Source organism: Phaenicophaeus curvirostris, chromosome Z (genome assembly GCF_032191515.1).
Source record: "Phaenicophaeus curvirostris isolate KB17595 chromosome Z, BPBGC_Pcur_1.0, whole genome shotgun sequence".
Taxonomy (NCBI): domain Eukaryota; kingdom Metazoa; phylum Chordata; class Aves; order Cuculiformes; family Cuculidae; genus Phaenicophaeus; species Phaenicophaeus curvirostris.
This window is the reverse complement of record NC_091431.1, coordinates 43,942,653-43,961,877: the sequence shown is the minus strand read 5'-3', so window position 1 is coordinate 43,961,877 and position 19,225 is coordinate 43,942,653. Positions and strand designations below refer to the sequence as shown.

At 38.4% G+C, this 19,225-nt stretch overlaps 1 long non-coding RNA gene across 1 annotated transcript in view; it reads right to left on the bottom strand.

The window, feature by feature from the left end:
- Window positions 1-18,849, bottom strand: part of LOC138733563 (uncharacterized) — a 521,426-nt gene extending 502,577 nt beyond the window's left edge. Inside the window, exon 1 of the long non-coding RNA XR_011339424.1 lies at window positions 18,728-18,849. This is a non-coding gene — a long non-coding RNA (uncharacterized lncRNA). The remainder of the gene's footprint in view (window positions 1-18,727) is intronic.
- Window positions 18,850-19,225: the final 376 nt, after the last annotated feature.

Below are 19,225 nucleotides of genomic sequence, written 5' to 3'. Positions count from 1 at the left end.
TGCATAAGTTTGTATGGCTTGACAATCACATTTTTTTATTCAAACAGAACAGATTTTCCCTCTTCTATATTCTCTCATGCTTTTACCTACAGGCAGTAAATGGACTGGATAAAGACATAAACCTAAAGGTACCCACATAGGTTTTTGTAATTACCCCTTTTATTCATTGTTTTATTATTTTTGTGACTCTCCCCTAGTATTTGGAGTTCAGATGTTGTCATGCACCAGTGTTTGTAGCAGCAAAACAGCATAAGTGGAAACTTCTTTATAGAGCCACTTCCCATTCCAATCCAGTGGCTTTATAGAGCCACTTCCCATTCCAATCCAGTTAACAATAACCTTGCTTTTGCACTTCTGAGAATTTTTAGACTATATATATAGCTTTAAAGAAACCCTATAAATTAAGTTATATTTTCTAGCAGTTTCACAATAATTACACATATCCAGTTGCACGGATTACACAGCTACAACAGACAAAACTAAGTTCTCTGATTTGTCACCTACATAATAGTGTTTATTGTGCCAGTTCCTCTTCTGAAAGAAATAAATAATAAATCTTAGACTACTTGAACTTTGCTGCTGAATGGAGCACTAGCTTCAGTACACATGCAAACTTCTGAAAATGTATATACTTATTTAATACTATGGTAGCTGAAACATGTCTTTGCAGATTAAGAAGTTTATATTAAAACATACCACTTACTGTCGAAACGTCACCAAGAGGCTACCAAGCCCACTGACCACCATCCACTGCTGTTGTTTCACATGGGCACGAGTGATACAGGCAGAAGCAGTCTGAAGAGTATCAAGAAGGATTACAGAGCCCTGGGAGCTATGGTAAGGGTCTGAAAAGCAGGTAGTTTATTCATCAATCCTCCCAGTAAAAGGGATGGGGTTTGAAAAGGCCACTCAAGTCTGACACATCAACAAATGGCTACAGGACTGGTTCCACAGCCAGAAGTTTGGCTACTTAGACCATAGGACTCGCTTTGAGAAACCTAGTATACTTGGGGCTGATGAGGTCCATCTGTCAGAAAACAGGGAAGAGCATCTTTGGTCATAGGCTTGCCAGGCCAGTGAAAAGGGCTTTAAACCAAAGCCACCAGGGGACGGGATTTCAGTCCATCCCACACTTACCAGTTTGATGGCAGTGCCAGCAATAGATACAAAGAGCCTGAAGAAGGATCACAGGTCAGCAGGACAGAGTCAGAGGAGTGACAAAGAGGATTTTCAACCAGTAAGTCACTTTTATTGAGTGTCCAACTTAGATGCCTCTATGCAAAGACATAAATAAATGAGGAGTTAAGAGTTGGGCACATACCTGCATGGCTATGACCTCACCAGCATCACAGAGGCATGGTGGGATGGATCCTGTGATTGCAGCACTTGAATGGAAGGATATAGTCTCTTTAAGAAGGACAGGCAGGGCAAATGAGTTGGGGGCATTGTTTTCTATGTCCATGACTAGCTGGAGCGCTTGAAGCTACGCTTGGGGATGCAGCCGACTGAAAGCTGTGTCAGGATTAAAGGGAGGGCATGATCGGGTGACATTATAGTGGGGGTCTGATATAGGCCATCAGACCAGGAAAAGTGACAGACAGGCATAGCCTTGCATTCTCAAGCCCTGGACCTCATGAGGGACTTCAACCTCTCCAATACCTGTTGGAGAGACAAAACAGCAGGGTATAAGCACTCCAGTAGGTTCGCGGAGTACACTGATGATCCTTCCGTCTCCAAGTGACATTAGAGCCAAAAAGGAGAGATACCATGCTAGACCTTGTCCTCACCAACAAGGAAGGGCTCAGGGGGAGAATGTGAAGCTCAATGGAAATCCTGGCTGCAGTGACCATGAAATGGTGGAGTTTAAGATTCTTAGGGCAGCAAGGAGAGTGTGCAACAAATTCATTATCCTGGACTTCAGGAGAGCAGATTTCAGCCTCTTCGGGGAACTGCTTCGTTGAAGAGTATGGGATGAAGCTCTGCAGGGGAGAGGGGTACAAGGAAACTGGTTAATATTCATGGATCACATCCTCCAAACTTTCCTAAGAAAGACGAAGTCAGGCAAAAATGCCAGAAGGCTGGCATGGATGAACAAGAAACTCCTGGACAAACTAAAACACAAAAAGGAAGCCCACAGAGTGTGGAAGCAAGGACAGGTAGCCTGCGAGGAATACAGTGAAATTGTGTGAGCAGCCAGGGATCAGGTTAGGAAACTTAGAATTCTGATGGAATTAAATCTGTCCAAGGACATTGAGGGCAACAAGAAAAGTTTCTATAGGTATGTCGGTGATAAAACGAAGACTACGGAGAATGTGGGTCCTCTTTGGAAAGAAACACAAGACCTGGTTATACAAAAGGCTGAAGCACTCAAAGAATTTTTTGTCTCAGTTTCCACTGGCAGGGGTTCAAACCACACTACTCAAATGGCAGAAGGAGACTGAAGACTAGGAGAATGAAGACAAGGAGAATGAAAAACCACCCACTGTAGAAGATCAAGTTCCAGACCATCTAAGGAAGCTGAACGTACACAAGTCCATAAGACCTGATAAGATGCATCTGTGGGTCCAGAGGGAACTGACAGGTGAAGCTGCTAAGTCACTATCCATCATATACAAGAAGTCTCAGCAGTCTGGTAAAGTTCCCACTGACTGAAACAGGGAAAACGTAGTCCCTACTTATTCAAAAATGTAAAAAGGAAGACCCAGGGAACTACAGGCTGGTCAGTCTGAGCAACATGTCCAGCAAGATCATGAAGCAGATCCTCCTGGTAACTCTGCTGAGGCATGTTCAAAATAAGGAAGTGACATCCAACATGGCTTCACTATCAGTAGATGATGCCTCACCAATCTGGTGGACTTCTTCGATGAGGTTACAGCACAGGTGCATACCAGAAGTGTAACTGACATCATTTACCTCGACTGTGCTAAGCATCCAACACAGTCCCACAGGACATTCTTGTCTCTAAATTGGAGAGACATGGATTTGATGGATGGACCACTCGGTGGATAAGGAATTGACTGGATGGTTGTACTGAAAGAGTTACAGTCAATGTCTCAATGTCCAGGTTGAGACTGGTGACGAGCGTTGCTCCTCAGGGGTTAGTATTAGGACCACTGTTATTTAATATTTTGTTTGAGGCATGGATAGTGAGACTGATGGCACCCTCAGCATGCTTTCCAATGACAGAAAGCTGTGTGGTGCAGTCGACACATGAAGGGAAGGGAAGCCATCCATCCAGAGGGATCTGGACAGGCTTGAGAAGTAGGCCTGTGCGAAGCTCATGAAGTTCAAGAAGGCCAAGTGCAAGATCCCGTACCTGCAATCTCAAGCACTCTGACTGTGCAGGGTAGATAATGGATAGACAGTAACCCTGAAGAGATGGACTTGGGGATGCTGATGGATGAGGAGATCAACAAGAGCCAGCAATGTAAACTGGCAGCCCAGAAAGCCAACTGTATCCTGGGCTGCATCAAAAAGAAGTTTGACTTTCTCTACTTCACTCTCATGTGACCTCACTTGAAGTACTGCATTCATTTCAGGAGTTCTCAGCACAGGACAAACATGGATCTGTTAAAGTGAGTCCAGAGGAGGGCCATGAAGATGATCAGAGGACTGGAGCACCTCCCATATAGGGACAGGCTGAGAGACTTGGTTTGTTTAACCAAGAGGTGAGGAAGGCTGTACTGTTCTGTATGTGTAGGTGTCCCAGATTAGCACCACCACCCCTCTACCAGGTCATTAGTTAAAACAAGGCACCTTTCAGTCCCAATTCCCACACATCACAGGAAAGGGAAAAGGGAAATGAGAGAAAAAGATACTTGAAGGTTGGAAACTAACACCAAAACAGTTTTAATGCAATGACAATAATATTAATAAGAAAATAAGAAAACACGTATAAAGTATACAATAACCAAATCAAAATCCCTGGAGGAGGATACAGTCACTGCTAGCACTCCAGTAGTAGACACAGGGAATGTCCCAGGCTGGACTCTATGGCACGTGGGAGCTGGACTCAGGAACTGGATCCACATGGATGAGTGCAGGGACAGACAGTTGAGGTTCTCCCTGAACATCAGCCACTGAAGAACAGGGCTGACCCTCATGATGTCTAAGCTTTTATACAGAGTATGATATGAAATACTTTATTGCTCAGGTTTGCACCACCTCTGCTGTCTGTTTCTCCCAGCAGGTTTGCCACTGGGAGTGGCCTTAATTTAAATAATGTAAAAATCAACTTCTTTATTTGTATTTTTGTGTCTTAAACACCATCTTGGTGTGAGGCTGTGTGTGCCTGGGCTTTGTGTAGTTTGGTAGCAGCAGAGGAGAGCAGGGGAGATGCAGGAGCAGGTGCTGCACACACTCTGCTCCACCTGCCTGTGGCTGGGCTCCTAATGCACAATGACCTATCCCAGGCTGCTGTGGCAGAGGAATTTATACACCCTGAAGAGGCAGGAAAGCCTCTGACTGCACATGCACACCCAAAGGGTTCACGCAGAGGTTATTTCTGCCAAGGGTCCATTGAACTGCCAGTGACCCCTGGAGTCTCCAATTCAAGAACTTTGCCAAAGGAAATACTGTGCATGCTTTTACTCAAGAACTTTGCAGGCACAGCGAGACCACTTCTTGCAAGCTAATAGTGGATAGAGCTCCTCTACAAGTAATCTGTACCAACAATTACATGGGTGCACCCTCTGCCCCGCAGACCATGTTTCCTGAGGAAACCTGCATTGGACTTCATTGGGATAGTGATTACTTTTATGTTGTATTTATCTTTCTCCTGTTACTTATTCTTTCTCTCTCTCTTCCTCATTCTCTCCTTACTGTACCTCACGTTTTGTTTTCCTTGGCACTTTTGGGTGAATTTGATTGTCTCCAAGTTCCTGCTGTAAGTTAACCAAGCCCAAAGTAAAAGACTGTTGCTGTAAATTGCAGTTGTTTTGACTGTGTTCAAAACACAGATTGGAATCTGAATCGTAACTTTGAGTCAGAGCAACAAGCTGTAACTTTGAGTATGTTCAAAGTAAATATCAGAATTTTGAGTATACCTCTGCCGTGATTTGACATCACTCCTGAATGCTGATATACAAAAGAAACCTACCCCCCCTAGTCCTACCAAGCAGGTTGTTTGGGAATGGGTCCTAACACACAGGAATAGGTATGAGCAGTGCTGTCTCTAAACACCAATAGCCCATTACCTTGGGAATGACTACCAGGCTAAGAAGTCAGAGAAAAAGTATTCTGCTTCAGCCCAAACTAGCAAAGTAGGATACTCCGCCCTACAGCACTTCAGGCCAAATATAGATGGTCACCTATATTCGTTAAGTTTCTGTAAGAGTAGTTACTTATGGTAAACTTCTGAATACTTTTGCTTAACTAAGTACAAAACAAGAAAAGCCTTCCTTCTTAAGATATATAATCAATAACTAAGTAAATATTAGTACACCAGACAACAGAGTTTGGAGTAATTTGAAATGCTGACAGAAAACAAAAGAGTCTGCAATTTACAACATACCTACAACCATACTGCCATCTTCAAGAACTATAAAAAAATGGCAGATTTTATTTTTAAAATGTTTCGAATAGCAACTTCTGCAGTAGGTAGTAGATTTTGCTGTTTCTGTTTACCAACTTCATACATGCACCACATTCTTGTGAAGAAGAGTGAATCACTCACTCAAACTGTGTAAACTTTGACGACTTAGCATTTGCTAGTTGGTGATGAACTTCACAAAAGAAGCACAATAAGAAGCTAGCAATGCTTTAACAACGCCAGTTGTCCTATGATTAATACAGACACTGTTATTCTGTAAGACTGGTATTTGCATATACAATAGTAGCTTATAACCTGAGTATTGCTGCCTCTTTTTACTTTATGTATCATCTGTGCTTGCCACTGTACAATTTGTGTAATGTATCACAATGAAATTAATTAGTTCACATTGCTATATTTAATAATGATGCGTATGTTTCTAGCGCACATGTTTTAATTAGCATTTTTTAAAATCTTTACAACACTTACATAGCACTAGAGGGAAGAGGAACGGGCTATGTGTCAGTCTTTCCTGGGAATTATATATAAAAAAACGTGTTAACAGCCTTCTACAACAAAAAAAAACTACTGATCACCAGAAGAAAGTAAAAAATTAGCAAATCAGTACTTAATATAAACTTACTGGAAAGGCCTGAATACTTTCAGACTGGAATATGCATCTCTGGAATTACAAAGATATCCTCCGTATTTTCATTAATTCTTATTTTCAGTAATTCTAACACTAATGATGGGAATGTTGTTCTCTGATGAAGGTAAGTAGCAAGGACAATTACATCTCAATTTACAGGGGTTACTGTAAAACTGATATACAATTGAATTAACACTCCAATTTAATATTTTGGGGAAAAATACTCTCTTTCTCCTTTAATTTACTTATGGTTTGTATTACAATTACTTCCTTTTTCAATGCAGTTTTGAGAATAAGATTTGTCTGTAGCTACTGAGATATACCATGTTTTATAATCAATTTACAGTTTAAAATGAATTACAAAATTTGTAAGAAGGAAAAAAAAAAAAGCCTGCTGTAACTACCATGTTAAAAGATGAGACAAAGGCTTCGCTATTGATGACAGAAAGGAGGGGAAGAAATCATTTTCTTTCCTCCAGGTTCCTGTCCACTGCCTTCATTGTTAAATCTTTACTGATAGTAGGCACAAACTGATACTTGTTAGAATCAGTATAACAGCCTAGCAGCGCTACTCTTTTCTTGAGTGGATATCTTTGCTTCATAGAACTGCCCAATCCTTACTACTCCTGTTTTCTTATTTACAACTTTAACCACACAGTAGTTCCTCTATGGGCAAGTAAAGAGCTGCAGGGATTAAGAAGAGATGTTCAAGGAAATGCAATCCAATTAACACTTCAACTACTGTTCCAGATGTCTGAACAAATGTGTCACACTTGATTTTATTGTTTTTCTGTAACAAGTAATAGACACGTATTCAGATATTACCAGTCCTCACTCCTACAGGACCTAACCAGATAAAAATCAAATTATGCTTATCTGTCATCTTTTTCTACTTACGTATTACAACAGGAATGGGTTTTACATATGGACAAAAATATGAAAGGCATTTCTGTATACGCATATTGACAGAAAAAAATTGACACTCACTTTAAATACGCATTACAGAAAAAATTATGCAGATTCACTCTTAATTCTTCAACTGGTTTGCTCTTCTCAAATTTCAAGAGAAGAAAACTCTCTGAGCTACTTACCACCTCATTACCAACTTTGACTGGAGGCAAGATAATAAGCTGAAAAAGATAGCCTTCACAAATTCTCACCAAGATATGCTTCCTTCTACCTGAGTAGTTACAAACACTTTTAGTCAAATGATCACCATATTTCAAAATTTCCACAGTGAAGAGGCATTTTTTCACATATGTTCTTAGCACAAGCTCTTGGGGCACTTTGCTCCACTGGAGCCACCACCAAGGAACACAGCACACATTTGCCCCCAACAAGTAGCCACTGATCCCTCAGAAGGGAGACCAATGTGGACTCTGGATCAGCTCTAGTTCCTGTGACTGCTTGTTCCTGACCGCTAAAGAAGCTGCAGCTCTCTTCTTGTAAAGACAAGCAGCAGAAAGGGATGGACATGCATGGTCAACCTGTTCTTTTTCCATAGAAAATTCTTCGTGACTACAGAGGAAATGCATGCCTCTACCTTCTTAAGTGAAGCTGTACACAAACAGTACAGCAGTGCTTGTTCCCTCCTCAGTTCGTCCTCTGCTGACATAAACAAAGCTTAAAAACTTTCTAAGTGCATGCAGTATTAACCAACTCAAACATTTTAGACAGCATTATTAAGAATGAGTTTCCTAATACAACATAAAAGGTTTCACAAGTATACCATCTCCTACTTTAAGGGTACCAAAACACCCTCTCCCCTGATTAATCCCCAAAAATTCAAAAACATCACATTGCACCAGAATTCAAGCTGCAACCAGTAACACAACGCTTCTTGCTTAAAGAAACTTTGATGAAATAACCTCAGATCATTGTGAAGATTATTTTAGACACTATCACATAACAACTCTTTGGAAATTACTATATCTGTTTATGTGAAAACTGATTTTAAAAATTGTATTTTTAGGTAATAGTGAGATTTGCTGCTACAGATAAGGAGGAGAATTACTACTGCAGAGAAGTGACAGAATGTTCTGCAAGGTAGCCTTCCCATCTTAGTTCCTATCTAACACTGCTAAAACAACAACTTAATAGCAAAGCAGGCAAAGAAAGAAGCATTACATTGCTCACTTTCTTTATTTTTTTTGAGTACTAATCTCTGAACTTAAAATACAGTCTCAAGCTTGCTCGATCATAAGGCATCACCATAAGTTTTATTATTATAATTTATTATCCCCCAAGTTCCACCTGGATTACAACTTTGATATGATTCAGACACAAATGACAAGTGATACTGCACTATTTTTAGAGAGTGAGGTTAGGTTATGAAAATCTAAACTCAGCACAATTTATTTTATGTTTTATTACATTTAACTAACTTGGGAAAACTGACAGCCAGTGAAACACCACAAACAGATGTACAGTTTGTATGAGCTGGGTTACCATCCTACAGGAATGGAATATTGCCTAGGGCCACATATGTTAATAAAATTAGACAAAATAATATAGAATAAGGTTTTCTTAAATCCTTTTATTTTGCCTAGCAAACTGCTCTATTCTTTGTGATTACCAGGATAACATTTGAAGATGACTTCATCTCTTTACAGAAAATGTTTCCAGGTCACAAACAAGATCTATTCTCTTGCCTTTCTAAAACCTCAATAGATAGGTTACAGATATCCATCTGTAAGAGCAGTCTCTCATGCATGCTATTTCCAATATCCCTTATCAAGCAGAACACTTAGAATGTCTTTTGAAGCAATCAAAAATTTAGGCTAGACGTTAGGAAAAAATTCTTTACAGAAAGGGTCATTGGGCACTGGAACAGGCTGCCCAGGGAGGTGGTTGAGTCACCTTCCCTGGAGGTGTTTAAGGCACGGGTGGACGAGGTGCTGAGGGATATGGTTTAGTGTTTGGTAGGAACGGTTGGACTCGGTGATCCGGTGGGTCTCTTCCAACCTGGTTATTCTGTGATTCTGTGATTCTGTAATCATTTAATGAACATCATATCCAAACAACTTTAGTAAATGCATATTCAGGTACCTCAAACTTTTTGTCCAAAATAAACAATGTTAAAAGTTAAATCAAAATAGAATTATGACTGTAAGATTTATATTGGCTCTGCTTATACTCCAAAATCAATAGCCCTGACCTCAGAAAAAAATACTACTGCCAGTAATTTTTACTGGTTGCATAATGGTCAAGATATCAATAAAACAAAAACCGGAAACACACCTCACCTCAGGATAATACTATTACACAGATCCCTAGGTCCATCTTTCCTCTCCAAGAAACAGAAAAAAGGTGACCTACCAAAGCAGCAAATTAGAAAAAGACAGTGTGACGTTACACAGTTCACTTTTGCAGTGCCCCTTTGCCTTTACTCAGAGGCACCAGCAAAGTGCCAGAGGAGGAAAGCATACACGTTGGTTCTGTGGATGGAGTACAGCTAGTAGCAAAAGCTTTAGGACTTCATCAGTATGTGTATCATCTATGACAAGGGGAAAAACGAAAAAATAAACGAAAAACATCAGATAAGCATGTTTCAGAATGTGAAGAGAATGATGATGTCACTTCCAACACACATAGATACATACATGCATGACAGGATTTCTAGGATGTCTCCAAAATATAATTAATCTAATTATGCTGATCGTTAAGCACAAGTGTTGATTAACGGAGCTTTCTCTGTTAGCTTCAGATATAATTAGCATAACATGAAAAAATCCTTGCCTTTGGGAAAGGCAAGAAGGAAAGGCAAAGTTCCAGATACTAATCAGAATACAGACATACACAATTCATAATCCAAAACACAGATAAATGTGCAATTATGTATGTTCTTGATATTATGAAATACCTGTAAGGGACTGGCACATATGGTACAAGAATACAGTAGCCTGGGGCTTAGCAGATACCTCAGGGCTTCTAAAAAGGCATGAGTCAGCAATAGTTAAAGCAAGTAAATCTCATTCCCAGTGATTAAACGAAGTGTCATCTGACCTGACACTGCACTAGAAACCTGAATCACAGGACTCCATTAATTGTTAAGGATTTCTTCCATTCCCATTAGCTATCCACTTTCTATCTTTACTTTCCTCTTTTTTCTTTCCTCCTCATGTATCTTCCAACAACTTCCTTTTTTAAATACACGATGGAACATACACTGCAATCTTTTTTTTAACAAAACCTTATTTAAGTAACCAAGAAATGTTGAAATAAATGTCACAGTTCATACTTTCTTTAATTTGTTCAGCACTGATGATCAATAAAATCAACAGAATACTGAATAGATAAGAATATTCATGGGCTTCCTTCTGCGTCCCCTTTACATTCTCAAGCCAACCAAGGGCGTGGCAGGCAGAAGATGAAACCTGTATAACTGCACTTGAGTGTTGTCGAAATACACTGATACAACTAACTTACCCCAACATTCATAACTGTATATTTTACTAACTCCACAACTCCAGGAGAACACTGTCAGTTACTTCTTAATTTCTCACCCTACATTATGGAATACCTGACATTACGTATACTGGAGTGCTCTCTTTCTTGTCAGATCAACGAAAAACTAAATAAAGAAGTTAAGGACATCACTCTACTTAAAAGTGAATTCTTGCCCAAGGAGAAAGTGTCACTATCCTCACCATCAATGGGAAGGAACAGGAACCTAAGTTATGAGCTAACTGCAAAATAATCAGACATTTTAACTACAGTCCTGCCTTCTGCAGAGGAAGAGTATTAAAAAGAGTATAAAAAAGGGAAGGTTCAGAAAGGCTGGCCTCCATGTTGAGAAAAAAAAGATGACTCTGAGCACAAATGTATTTGGATACTTTCTACTTTACAATCCTACGTAGAATATAATAATAGGAATAGCCAGAGACTTCCATTTCCAGACCTATAGAAACCCCTGAAAGCTATGGCTGATGAGGAGAAACAGACACTCCAATGCAACTTACTACTGTTGTGCCAAATACAAACATCACTGCTCTCTAATAGTACTAGAATAGAAAACTAACTATAGGAGGAGTCTAAGAGGAAAGATATTTTAAAATAAGAGAAATCATGCATTCTGATGAATTCGGCAGACAACCACAACCTATATGGAAGCTGCTCAGGGAAGTATTCTAGAATAGTTTTTATTAGACTGCCCAGGAAAAAAAAACAAAGCCAAAAGCAAACAAACAAACCCAAAAAAACACTTCTTGACCACCTTATTCCACGCAATGGCTTCTGGTAGCTAACACAACTTTGGGACTACTTTGCATCCTTTCTCATACTTCCATTAGAATGGAAAATCAAAATCAAACTGCACAGGAAGCAATTTGCATTTTGTTTTAAAACTGGATTAGAAAATAATTTGACCCTGCTTTCAAATTAGTTCTCTGTTCTTCCAAATAACACCTATTGGATGCTGCTGACTCAATTCTCAATGAATAAATTGATTTTGTAGTAGACTCTATCATGGATATAGGAAGCATGGTTAACAGTAGTTGGCTACCCAGTTTTGGTGACCTTTTGGCCACTCAGTCTATTTCATACTTCCTAGCTAAGACATCTCACAAAAGAATCTCCAGCCTTGCCAAGTGATCTTCACTTCACTGAACTGTCAGAGCACACTGGGTTCACAGGGGAAAAGAGGAGTCAAATCAACCATATGGCCCATTTCAAAGCCTATGCTCTGTAAAATCAGGCAAACACATTTGTGCAGCTTTTCAAGTCTAGCTGCCCAGTATTCTTAAAACAAAAAACAACAAAAAAACCCAACTTAATTGTGTGAAAAAGCCATTAGAGTATCTTTTAACCACATGAAGAAAAGACACCTTTGCAGAGTAATAGTGCTTAAAACTGAAGAACTGGCTAAATTATCCAAATGAGAATGTAGTTTATCACTCCATTAATGCACCAGTTCTTTTTTCCTTTTTCTTTTTGCTTTCTTTCAGTACTCCCATTGGTACGTTAATGAAGCCAGCCCAAACCTACTAATATCAAATTTGAAAACAATGTCATGCTTTTCTGGGCAGAGTTCCATTTGTGAAAGAATACTAATTATTAATGCACCTTTTCATCAGGAATTTTTCTATGAATGGTAGGCACACAAATCATATTACAGGTTATATGCAATATATTATTTGAAATTATTTAGCCATACCTGCAGATTTGCAGAGAATTACAGAAGTATAAAAATGTTAACTAAATTTCTTCATAAAGGGAAAATTTCATATATTCCTCAAATGCTTCTCCTAGCATATGTAGGATATTTCAGTAATAGTGATTTAATGTTGATCAAGCCTTTCCCAGCACATTCCTCCTCCTACAAGATTTTTACAGGAGTCAAAGCAGATTTCAAGTCTGACTTCTTATGGTATGAACTCTAATATCCTAGCTATACTGACAGCTGAGAAGTTGATTTATACTACTCATGCATGAGCATGATGAAATTTTTCTGGTTTGGTCAAACCCCACAATAATTAACAGCAAAAAACCTACACACTTCCTTAAGGAAAACCTAGATGAGGAAAAGTATCAATTGCAATTTCATTATGCTATTATGATTTCTGATGAAGACAGCACTCCTTTGGGTTTTCTGGCCCTCTAAAAAAGTCTCAGGACGCCATTTGGCAACCTCACTGTTGCCCCTCCTCTTTGAATACTTTTCATTAAGAACTGGTGTTGCTATTGCGTTTTGCCTAACATTACATCAGAGCACATTCCTTCAATGTATATCTTTCAAGACTGAGTTGATATACTATCCTACAGGATTTTTTCTGTCATTTTTAAATGGATATTCTTACATCCTCCTATCCAATACACATCAATTCAGCCAGCGATCCTGTAGGCACCCAAGTACGAGATACAACACTGTTCACCCTTACACTCACGTGCAGGTATTGAATGTTGTACTTCATCAGAAACTGAACACAAAACCAGACTTTAAGTATAAAATTAAGTCCTTCAGTGTAGACTTACAAACTTTATTGTAAATGTTTTTATTTAACTCATGTCTGGAAAAGAAAATTAAAAATCTTTAGACTCAAATTGATACGATACACTAGATCTAGTTACAATGTAGAAGACCATTTTTTTTCTAAATACACAAGAAAACCACTTTTGGCTAAGAGAGCGAGGAGACTGAAGAGAATACAGAGCTGAGCATTAACTACTTTATAACTACTTTAGATGCTGTCCTATGTAGTACAGGGCCAGCTGAGACTCTGTGTCTTGCACCACAAAGAAGAATATAAGGCAAGAGTGCAAGGGAGGGGAGGGAAAGAGAGAGAGAGAATGCGTCAAAGCTAGAGCAAAGTTACTTTGGCTCACATACTCCCACACTGACTGTTACACTGCTGCATGAGAGTCTAAAAATCACTTCCAGACTACAGTAGATGCAATCGTTCTTATGCAGTTACTTCGGCTGCAGTCACCTTAGGAATTAAAGCTCCCGAAAGACTAGCTGGTGTACACTTCCAACCTGCGGCCACCAGAGGACCTTTATTCAGGTTGCTCACCTTAAATCAATCATCATAAAGCAATTGTTCTGTCACCCGTGAGCAGCACACCAGCCCGGAGGTTGCTTGTACACTCTGGAAATATGAGTTTACCTTATTCACACAGTTTCAGCAATAACTAGAATAGCTATATAGTCCCATATCCCATTAAATCATGAGTCCTCATATTTACAGACCGGTTAATAACCCTTCCTGAAACAGTTTCCTCTCCAACCCATCTTTCCACTGTAAACGTTTAACATTTCAGTGCTGGGCTGTGTTACACACACTTTGAGTATGAGCTAGATAATCTAAAACCAAGTCAAGAGCAGCAGCCTGGAGAAAAGTGTGATTTCTTGAGGGCCATCGTGTGCAGCTCTTGCTTTCTTAATTCAGGAGAAAAGCAGAATGTACCACAAGCATCAAAACGTCCACCTTACCTTTCAAAAAGCCATCCTGAGACATACTGAAGAATTTGGCTTAAACACCCTTCCAGCTCTTCACAGCAATATGAGACGAAAGCCTAGGGCTGCCTGACCTAGAGAATGCTTTTTTTAGACTCAGTGTTTAGACAAAGCAGAGGAATGGGTGTGCAATATGTATCTATTAACTATTATGTACATGAACTAATGTCACTTACAGCTGGAGCAATTTCCACACAGCATTCTTAGGAAAAAATTCATTGGACTATTCAGAGCCTTCTTCATACTGCAAAAATACATGTCGAGAAATTTTTCTCCAAAAACAGCTCTAAAAGCTTCATTTTACATTTCAGCACAATGTAAGTGCATAATCTGGAAAGTGTAGTAGCACTCCAAACAACTATAAAGGCATTTAAAAGCATGACTGTATTCAGTATGAATTTAAAACATATTATTATTTTGAAAAATGTTACTGCAACGCTGACAGAAATTTTACAAAACTGATTTTATAAACAAGATTCTGCATTCTCCACTCAGTTAAAATCTTATTTAACTACATATGAGGCGTATGCACTGACAAAACCCCCACTTTTTAGTAGTTATAAAGTTGACTGTAAGGAAACACAAAATGTAAAAAAATCATTTTCTTGCACAATAGTTTACTTAATAAAGCATATTTAATAGAATGGAAACATAAGAGAAACAGCAGCATTTCTGCAGCTATGGACAGCAAATGAAAATAAGATGATCCTCTTATTAACTATAAAAGTAGTAATTTCTCTGTAATTTTTCATTTATCGCTACGTTTTCTGTTACTGTTTGTACTGAATTCTATTGAAGAAGCCATTAGAAGAGATGAACTGAAAATCATACAGCATCTAATAGCATTGAGAATTTTAAACCCTCCCTCCTATTAATGCTTTCCCTTTGCCTAATCTTGTGTGCATATTTTTTTCTCTTAGTCTTTATTATTAATCTTGTTTGAGAAATATTTTATCCAAGCTTATTGCTTATTTACTATTGGAAGTTTATATTTTTTATTGCAGTCAAATATGTCCAAAAAATTATAGACCAAATGCACTCCTTGTCAATACTTTGTGACCCTATTGTCATCATTCTGTTATCAAAGTAACATGAAACACCATATTAACTCTATCAGAGTTTCTGTTAGGATTAAAGATGCAAACTGCAATGTGGAAAGTCTACATGAATGAAGGATAACATAAAAGATTTTTAGGTAGCTTCTAGTACCAATGATCTTTTAATATACCTGGGCCAAAAAAAAAAAACCAACAAAGACACATAAATAGGTATTCTCCACCCGAAACACTTCTGAATCTGAGATAGTTCTATGGCCTTTTAAAATTTTATTTTCTTTTTTAAAAAAAAATTTCAACTAATAACCTGAATATTTCTTTCTTCTCAACTGGTTTCCCTAGAATCCTTGCGGCTGCGAATGAAGGGAAAAAATTGCTTTCCTTGAGTACAGATATCAAAATCCAATCCTAAATAACAGATCATCTGCATAAGTGCTTCTGTTAAATTTATAGCTGCTGCCAAGAACATTCGCTGCTTACAAGGTCTTCAAAGTGATACTAAATCAATTAAGTTTACTTAATACATGTGGTATTCAGGTACCAGCCTGTTTTCACACTAAGTAAGCTCTGGACTGATTAAAAGTATCTGTAACCTTTCCCAAAATGCTGAACTGGCCGGTTTTCCCATACAGCAAATAATATCTCAGTTTCTCCAAGTTGCTATAGTATTTAGAACCTGTAAAATTAGCATCCGTAAACTTAAAAGTTATTATTGATGTATAAGTTGTTAAAACAGGATACAGAAACCAAGCTGATTAAAACACCTGTATATTATTTGGTATTTATCATATCCACCATCTCAAACTAGTTTCTTCTATCAAGCATCATGTCTTTTTGTGTACTGTCAGTTTCTTTTGTAAAGCCACACATAACAAAGAATAGCCTGTCATAATTTTTCCATCATAGTTTACCTCCACGAAGTTTAGTAGTGCACTAGTATACTAAGTGATTAATATTAATATAGACAGTGCTATTTGACTTTATCTACTGCAAACTAATGCAGGTACATTGAATTTTATTAGTAAGAATTCTACAATAAGCACACGTTAGAGGGATTCATCATTTATTCCCTGAAGACTGCTTATATATTTCATCAGGGCATTGTCTGATCTGAATAACAATTGCATAATAAAACACAACTGCTGACACATGCAACTTTATTCTATCAACTTTATATCTCAGAGCAAGTGGACTTTTTAAAGTCCTTTGTTGTTTCTTCTGAATTAGATTGACCTGATTTGACATACTGCTATATCACCAATTACGATCATGAGTGTACAGACATATGCGTTGAAATATAACACGCATCGAACTTAATTCCCAGTATTTGACCCAGGTAATTTTCTGCAGGAGAAAGCAGTAATTAGAGCAAAAAGAGGAGTATGTGTCATTTTTCATATAGATACTGAAGTATCACCAGGACACATCCTAGATTTAAAGAAAATCCAAATGCCAAATCAGAAGTAGCATGCTCCAAACTAATAAAGCTGTTAAGCATGCTATGATTCAACTTAAAGTAAGCAATGTAGTTCCTTTTTGATTAGTCAAATATATTTTAATCTTTTTTCTTGTTCTAAAAATAGACATTTTTTTGGCATTCAGCATTACATTCTGTATGCTTGGAACCAGTTACGAGAACAGAAAGCTTAACCTAATAAACTTCTCTGTATGCAGCCTCAAAGCATCTGACCCATGTCAAATGTTACCTATCAAAAAAAAGGAGAAACGCTTTGTTTCAACTGAAACAAATTCATGGTACTAAAGCAATAACAGAAGGATTCCTTACTAAACAAGACAATTTGTTATCCTTTGTTTCAAGTTTATAAGTTCATTGGGTATTTTTTCTTTCATAAATGTTACTGTCAGTTACCCAAAGACTACTGTGATGCAGATGACAGTCACCCTGATTCACTGCCTCAGAACTTGCAGCCTATGCTTTGTAACTACTGCTAGCTTTAGGATTATTGAATACCTGAAAGCAACTCTGAATGTCAGCCTTCTGCTATTGCAGATTTAGCCTTTCCTGCTTGTGTCACAGTAATTTCCTAAATAAATTTTGTTCCAATTCCTTTACTTCGCAAAGAAAAGCATTTACTTTAACCCTAATAAACTTTCACTCTGTGACATCAATGAGTTGTGACTGATTTTGAATTACATCTGAAAATGCATCATTCATTTCACACTGAGATGCCTAATAAAATGCACTTGTAAATGCACGTTAAACAGTTTCTCATGACACAAGTTAATTCTGATTAGGTGAACAGTAAAAACACAGCACATGAGAGATTTGAGGTGTATAGTTTATTTATAGTACCTATTTATTATTCCAGATTTTTTACTGTAAGAAACCACAAATTCTTCAATAATTTTTAAAGAAGTAAGTTTAGTTTATTCAAAGTCAATTCCATATTGTCCCTACAATAAATACAGTAACACAAGAATTTAAATCCAAGTCCACTTGGCAGGAACAGAGAAAAAATGCTGAAATGCTATTGATTCCTTTCAGTATATTCAAAACACCTGACTCAACTATATTTCTACTGACATAACACAGAGGTTTTATTTAGATATGAGCAAACAAATATTTTCATTTACGTACTTTTCACTGCTATTTCTTTATTCTAACTAGGAAATAGTTAACCCTCAATTACAAGTACTAGCTGTTTCCTTTACTAGAGATGCAGCAAATGTCGGTAATGAGTCCACTGTCCCAAGAGAAATAATGCCTGCAAAAGTTCTCCTTCCCAGACGTATTCAGTGCTAAACACCACTTAACAGCAGTCTTCGTGACATACCTTTATTTGATCTTTGTACCTTCAGTCAAGTCTTAGCCAGCAAATTTCAATCCTACTGCTCATGAAGCCCTCTTACATGAGTTTTATCTTTTTGCTTCCCCTAGATCTTCCAACACCTATTTAAAAAAGCGCCATCAGTACTTTTGATTATGTCCCATAAAAGCACTTAGAAAGCAAAGCTCTTGTTTGGACAAGTCACCCTCATCAGCAGAAAAAAAAATATGTACATACACTTTATATATGTAACACTTCATTAAAAATCTAACATCTAAAAATGCTTACAGTTGAATGCAGAGAAAAACACTCAGTATTTATAACACATTTAACACTAAAATTAATGCCCTGTCACCAGGCATTATTTAGCAGGTCACATCGCACTGTACACTCCTCCCGAGAGAATACCTCTTTCTTCGGATTTTGTCTGTAACAACTGCATACCTACACTCAGACTAAGGTAGGCATTACACAATACTTGCCACATTCAGTTTTCTTTACAGAAGTATTCACCTGCAATTTTCTTTTCTCATAAAAGAGGGGCAAACCACTTAACGCACTTTTCTCCACTGAAAACTGTACAAGTTACCATAGTCAAGCTCCTCTCCGATCAAAAAGGTGTGACTTAAAAGCAGAAATACACGAGTAAACGCATACACACATAAAGACGTGTGTGTTTGCGTGCTAAGAAAAGGTCTGGAGGAGCAGGAGAAAACAGGGACAGAAACCAAGCACAGTGTATTCACTTACTAATGCAGCCCGCTCGGACCTCTTTGGAAACCTGAAGGAGTCTGCTTTCCCCTCCTGCCAGTCAGGCGCCGCGTTGTGCCCCTAGTCCACACAGGCCCAGAAGAACTGCAAAGAGAGAGAAGCACATGCCACATCAGGCAGTTCTGTTTTGGTGGGATCCAGCGCCGCGGCCGCTAGCTCCTCGGGGGCATCCCTGCTTTCCAGAGCGGACTCTTCCCAGAGAGTCATCCTTCCGAAGGATTTTTATTACTATTACTATTATTATTATTATTATTGTTTTGTTTATTTTTGTTACCAGTGATTAAAAAAACAAAAGCCTTCCGAGGCTTCTGCACCTTAAAATTTGCTGGGGAGGGGCTGGCGGGGAGGGGAGAGGAAAGGTACCTGCAACTCTCTCCGATGAGGCCGGCAGAGAGAGACAAGAGAGAGAGAGAGATAGAGAGAGAGAGAGAAAAGGAGGGAGGGAACGAGCGAGCGAGGCCGGGGGGGGAGGAGGGG